Source organism: Leucoraja erinacea, chromosome 3 (genome assembly GCF_028641065.1).
Source record: "Leucoraja erinacea ecotype New England chromosome 3, Leri_hhj_1, whole genome shotgun sequence".
In the NCBI taxonomy this organism is placed as follows: domain Eukaryota; kingdom Metazoa; phylum Chordata; class Chondrichthyes; order Rajiformes; family Rajidae; genus Leucoraja; species Leucoraja erinaceus.
The window spans coordinates 23,645,796-23,653,119 of NC_073379.1; positions in this window are offsets into that span (position 1 = coordinate 23,645,796).

A 7,324-nucleotide genomic window follows, 5' to 3' on the forward strand; every position below is an offset into this window, starting at 1 on the left:
ATGGCTATGACAGACACATGGCTAGAGCCATTGTATTTATTAAGTGTTAGCCCTCATAGTACCGTTAAAACTTGGCTGAAATGTTGCATTTTAATTCTAAATGACTTAATTTGCACTTTGAAAAATAAAAGGACTTACTGAAACAGAACCTTTAATATGTGACCTTTTGTACTCCAAACTGAATTGAAGAATAAGACAACAGGAATGAAGGAAATAAAGTATATTTAACCACGATAAAAACATGACATTAAAAAAGGGAAACAAATCACAAATAGATCACATCTCTTTTTTCTTCTATGTCGCTCATTTAAAATTTAAGTCAAAGATTATCATATTGATATTTGCTCCTGCAACATCAATTTATTTTTTTAAATCATTATGGGTTCATTGATTAAAAAGAAACATGTATGGAACAGAAATATGTTTACTAGACCCCTGCAAAATGCTTGTACAATAAATTAGTGATTGGCGAAAAGAGGAAATAGCACTTCAGTTTAATCTTATTGGCTGTTTATAAATTTGTTCATACCTGTTGAAAAACATTATTCCATTGGTTCTGTGAAATTGAACACACAACCTACCTCCGATGAAAGCTCAGCTGCATAGCAGATCACTACCTGGCACGTTCAGAGGGAATGCCTGGAGCCATTTCATCAGAGTCCAGGGAATGCATTGGCCCACATCAGGAAGTTGCTGAAGAAATGGACCACACTTAACTGGCAACTGACAGGTGGAGTGCATACCCGATAACTGAGGTTTTATTACACATAGCATTGCATTAGGTCAGTCTGAAGAAGGGTCCTGATGCAAAATGTCATCTGTCCATTCCCTCCACACATGCCGCCTGACCCACTGAGTTCCTCCAGCACTTTTTTGTTCAAGATTCATGAGTCTGCAGTTTGTGTCACTTTGAATTGGATACTTATCGTTCAAAGTTAATGACATTCAGAACAAGCTGGTTCAAAATGTGGTGACTATAAAATGGTTTTAAATATCAGAATATGATATAGAATCTTTCATGACTGTAGTCATGATACTACAGATCAAGGAAAAAAATTACAAAATAAATTAGTAAAACCGCTGATGCAGGAAATATGAAACACAATTGATGCTAGTACACTCTCATTAAGTCAGACAGCTTCTGTGGAGAGAAACACAGTAATGTTTCAGGTCAATGACCCTTTGTCAAAATTTTAAAATACCCTTGGTCATAAGTGGCTTAAACTTGTAGTTGGCACGGTGATCAGCGAATCAGGGTGTTAGCCTCTGAAGATGAGAATAATGTTGCGCAGATGTGTCTGATGGTGAGATTTGGTGATCTGGAGATTGTCTTAATAATTTAAATGGTTTTGACAGTAAAACTGATTAGCTTTCACCCAGGTATTGCTGAATTCTTACTGACAAATTTCGAAGTGAGACTGGCATCTGGAAACAGTAGAAGCCTTCAACATTCTTTCATGATCCACGTTGGTCTGAAAATGAATTGCCTTTCCACTATCTCGTTCAAGTTACAAAATTTTCATCTGTGTTCCTTGCGGCAGGCCAGATCATATTTGGCCTAGCATCAATCTTAAACAATCTTCATACAGCTGTATACCTACATAACTGTATGTACATTCTCCTACACCTCATACAACTGCTTAAACAATAGAGTAACAATCTGGAATGATGATCCTGATTTATTTTTATTTTTTTGCCTTGCACCTGATTTGTGGAGAAAGAATTTATTGCAACATAGTAAAATGTTCAACTCCTCATTGCTGATCTCTAACCATCTGGCCATATACATTTATTGAAAAAGCAGGGTTTACATTTATATACCAACTTTGACATGATCTGGAAATATTTTGATCAGTTAAGCAGATTTGTGAATATTACTCCTTTTGTATGAAATACAATATTGTATTGCTTAGATTCAACTGGAAGACAACCTGGTGTTTCACTTTGTAAAGTACAATTGAAGCAGATTTTCTTCAACTGAGTTTATTTGGTTTAATAGCCCTGTGGCAGCAGGTGGATTAGGGCCAGGGTTTACATTCTGAGCAAGCTGTGATACTGCCACATAACGTATTAGTGCCCGCCCTCAGTCCTCGTGTTATCCAAAGGCATTCTCGATCACTTCTGGCTCTCATAAATGATTTTACCTTCCAAAACAATTCACATAATTTCCCAAGAAAGTAATGTTTCATGCTGAACACTCGTCTAGACATCCTACGAGATGACAGAATGTCGCCCCCTACATCTGGAGGGGGGGGGGGGGGGGGGGGGGAATTGGCATACCAATGCATTGATTGGCATGAAAGTAAAATTGAGAACTTGACAAAGTTGAAAGAGTAGAAAAATATTGGGTGCACATACAGAGACCTATACATTCATTACACGGCCATTGACTGGTAATTGCTGTTCCTTTCATTTCAGCTTCCATGTGTGTGGTTTGTTTATTATAAAAATGTGACTGGTTTACAGGCAGCTGAGCAGCACTGATGATCAAATTTTAGGAAATCAATACTTTGTGCTGTATGTCAACTGTGACCTCTTGTGAGGACGTTTTCCTATGGAGAATTAGGTCTTTGGTTTAAATGGTTTTATTGGCTTTGTTATTCACAATAGCATGAAAATGTTTTTCTCTTTGTTCTTGGTTCATGGAAAGGTCCCACTCTGAACTGCTCCCATATAAAAGTAGTTTAATGAGTCTTGGGACTTATCTCGTTGCTTAGAAACATTGCAAAGTACTAAAATGTGAACTGACCTTATAAAGTATATCAACAATTTTTGCCATGCACAAACTCCTGTTTTTTGGCTTCAAATGGAAAATCGCCTAGCTTATCTTGAAGTTTACGACTGATTTGTGGTGATGATAAATTGAGCTTTAATCTTCTCATGTAGCATTTGTAACTTATCCAATAACAGTACAAAGGAGTTATTATACTCTCACCTCTCACGCTTACTTTTTCAAGCAACAGGCAAGACATAAAAGGTTGTGTTTTTTAAAACTATTAATTCTTTATTTTCCACATTCTCTCTAGAAGGAGAACATCAAACATATGGAAATGGAGAATGAGTGTGTCTAGAACATAAACCAAATCCCAACTTCAAGGACAACAGGCAAAGGCACATGTTCAAACCAAATTCAGGACAGCTCTGGGAAATTGTTCTCCACACACATTGATTAACTTGCTACATGGTATCTTCGAACCTCTAATTGCGATATGAACATGAAACCACAGTATGACGAGGGCCAAAAAGAAGATATTTTAAGGAGCATCTTCCATTAGCCATGAAATAAATTGGAAAAGTGGAGGTGTTCAGGGAGGGTATTTTAGAGCATGGGGCATTGGCAACCAAATGTACAGTGGCCTGTGGAGGAGTGATTTAAAAATACTATATTTGGAGGAGAGTGTAAATTATCAAAATGACTTGAGGGGCTGACAGTGATTACAGTGAGCTCGGGGTATTGATATTGTAATGGATGAGAGGAATGAGGTGATATGGAGGAATTTGAAACTGGTGAGAATTTAAAATGTAAGCACAGCCAGATAGCAAAACGCAACAAAAAACACACTCTTAGTGCATGTGAGGGTTTATCTAGTAATGCAGCCTTTTGAGTGAGCAGTTGGATAGCAAACATTTTTTTCAAGTTTGCTAAATTTATTGTATTTAAATGTTGATTATGTTAAATTGTGATTTGCAATGTGTATTATCACAAGGGTTTACTTTAATTATTTAACTGTTTCGTAGGCAAAAGTTTTCAGTTTAAACTTGAACATTTTAATACCAGGCGAAGTACCAAAAGACTGGAGGGTGGCTAATGTTATGGCTTTGTTTAGGAAGAGCTGCAACAGGGAACTACAGAACGGTGAGCCTAACATCGGGGATGGTAAAGTTACTGGAGGTGATACAGGGAGACAGGACCCACCAGCATTTGGAAAGGTAAGGACCGATTTGGGATGGTTGGTATGGATTTGTGCATGGGAAATTGTATCTCATAAATTTGACTGAGCTATTGAAGAGTTAAAGTTGGGGCCGGACCACCAGTTGCTGGAAAATCAGTGGTGGATCTGCACTTTTTCCACAATAACAGTGGATGCAGTAAAGGAAATGTGTGAATATAGACTGAGTAGAATATTGCACGGTTCCCTGTACCGGAGACAATCTGATTCAAGGATTGCACATGAAGTGATGGAACAGCAAATCATCGACATCTTCTCATCGCCAACTTAAAAACATTGCTTACACTGTATTCCAAAGAAGTGGCCTAGTTTAACCTTTCACTTCATAATAAAATGTGTTTGCTATCTTTAATGATGTATTTCTGATCACAGTTCATCACAGCATAGGTCATCTCCTCCATTGCTTGCTATTTTTCTCTAATCTATTTTTGTTCTGCTCTTTAGTGCATACCTTATCATTTCTTTTCCAAGCTACTAATTATTTTATAGTCTCTACTTCAGCAAAAGATTTAGGCAGAAAATAGTGCTTTCTAATCAATCTGTATGAAGGATTTAATGTTTTATTCCAAAATGATTTGTAATTGCTTGTAAGATCTATTACTTCCTTAATATGCATTGCACATTGAAAATTATCATCCTTATAATTACATTTTGCAATGACTTCCTCCATCTATGCCTCCATTAACACTACACACTCCCCTGGTAAACTCCTCTCTGTCTTCTTTGGCTTCCCCATCATTGATTTCTGTAGATTTAGCTATGGTAGACTATGGATTTCACCTTTTACTACTTAAAAATGTTGCCTAAAATCCATCTTTTGTCTGAGCTTTTTAATGCCATTGGTTATGAACTCATTCCAAAAAGTGTTCCAAGCAATGGACAACTAAAATTGTATGGATTCTGTTGGCAAGTTGGCATTCTCAACTAGTTCTATTTGCCTCCATTTGGCCCATATCGCTCTAAACCCTTCCCATTCATCTGTCTAAATGTCTTTGAAAAGTTGTAACTACATCTGCTTCCACCTGCATCCTCTCCCTCTGGCTTTACATTTCACGCCTCCTCTCCTTATCTGACGTCCTTTTGTCTCTTTTCATCTCTAGCCTGTGTCACTTACTCCCCCAATCTGCCAATTAAACACCGTCACCTATATCTGCCTATCAATTGCCAGTCTTTGCCCCGTCCCCATCTCTCTTTTCCAATTTTCTCCCCACTACTACAATCACCCCAAAGAAGGGTTCCAACATTAAACATCATGTCCATTTCTTCCAGCATTTTGTGTTTTTCGCTCAAGATATCAGCATCTGCAGTTCCTTGTGTCTCCATTATATTCACTTCTGTAGCTTCCTCTGACAGTGAAAATATGACTATCCTCTGCGTGAAAATGATCTTAGAGCTAAGCTCACCCAGCCTATCCAACCACTCCCTATAACTCAAGCCCGCAAGTCAAGGTGTCGTCCTGTGCTTGCGAGCTTGATAATAGGGAGAGATTGACTGAATAGGATCATTGTCATAAAATCTTTGTTGTATCTGTAGTATTGGTATAATATGCGGTAAGTACATGCCCCCACTTGAATACCAAGGACGTGCAAAATTGCAATGTGCAGCTCTACATATTTTGATACAACGCTGGGTTTTGAGAAATGATAACCCAACACTATGGCACAAAGACAAGAGTCTTCCTTGAGTAAAACATAGTGTTGGAGGAACTCACTGGGTTAGGCAGCATATGTGACGGGAAATGAACAGATGTTTCAGGTTGGGACCCTTCCTCAGACTAATTTGAGTAGGGATGAGAAAGTTGGAAAAGAGAGGTAAGGGCAGAACAAAGCCTGGCAAGTGATATGGGCTATGTAGTAAGTGATGGTCTTGGCATTATCTTCAGTGTGAGCCGGAGGCCTGTTCTTCTGCTGTACTGTTTGTAAGGTGATAAGTGATAGCAGAAATAGGTCATTCAGCCCATCCAGTCTACTCCGTCATTGAATCGTGGATGATCTATCTCTCCCTCCAAACTCCATTCTCCTGCCTTCTCCCCATAACCTCTGTTCACCATTCTGTATGTTTCAGTGAGGTCCTCCCTCAATCTTCTAAACTGTTCTATTAAGTGATAGCTGGATACTGGTTGGTGAGGAAGTTTGATTGGAAGAAAAGTGGACAAAGGATAGAGTTATAAAAGGAGGCAAAAGGGTGTAAGTTGAGGAAAACAGTGTATTATGCAGCCAGAAGGAAATACTGGTGGAAGGTGAATGGGGGCAAACTGCAGGGGACAGGGCTATGATGGGGGGGGGGGGGGGGGGGGGGTGTGTGTGTGGGGGGGTGTGTGTGTGGGGGTGGTGTGTGGGGGGGTGTGTGTGTGTGTGTGTGTGGGGGGTGTGTGGGTGTGTGTGTGTGTGTGGTGTGTGTGTGTGTGGGGGGGGGGGGGGGGGGGTGTATTGAAATTGGTGAATGCAGGGTTTCAGACGGTTGCTGCCAAAGAGGAGGGAGCGCGCGGCCGCGCACCGGTCGGCGCCGCTTGGACGTGCGCGCGGCCGCGCCTATACGCGCGCGCTCCCGCCGGCGTTCCATTTTGATTTTCAAAAGTTAACGGGCGCCGGCTGGCCGTCCCGCTCGTGCCCCGGGCAACACCGTGTCAACAACACCCCCACCGGCGGTGTCTGTTTTCATTCATCTTTTTGCCTCCTTCAACTCTTTAACTAAGTTATTCATGGACATTTTTTTTAAATGAAGCACACTTTTATCCGTGTGACACAAAACATCTCTCACCTACTTTTCTCCAGAGTCTGAAGAAGGGATTCGGCTCGAAACGTCTCCCATTCTATTCTTTCTCTCAAGAGATGCTGCTGCCTGTCCCGCTGAGTTACTCCAGCATTTTGTGTCTATCATCGGTGTAAACCAGCTTTATCTACAATAGACACCAAATGCTGGAGTAATTCAGCGGGTCAGGCAGCATCTCTGGAGTAAAGGAATATAGACGACGTTTCGGGTGGAGACCCTTCTTCAGACTGAGAGAGCGGAGAGGGAGACACAGAGATAAGGAAGTGTTCCGTATAAAACGAGAAATCAAAGGGGATGTGTAGGGAAATGAAGGGAAATGTGTAATAGATCATTGTTAGCTCGGAGCAAGTGACTTGTTGCTGTTTCAGTTTCAGTTGACAACGGTTGCGGGGCAATGGGATTGCCGTGATTTCTTATTCCTCCCGCAATGGTTTGAATTAAAATTGGTATTTAAAATAACAACTTTGCTGAACTCTAGTTTTAAACAAACTTTTTTGTTTTGGTGGCAGGTTAATTAAAGCTTTCCTTTAGGAGGGCGAGAAAGAAAAAGAAACCCCCCCCCGTCGGGTTCTCTGCCGTCAATCAGGCGGGGGCGGGGTCGG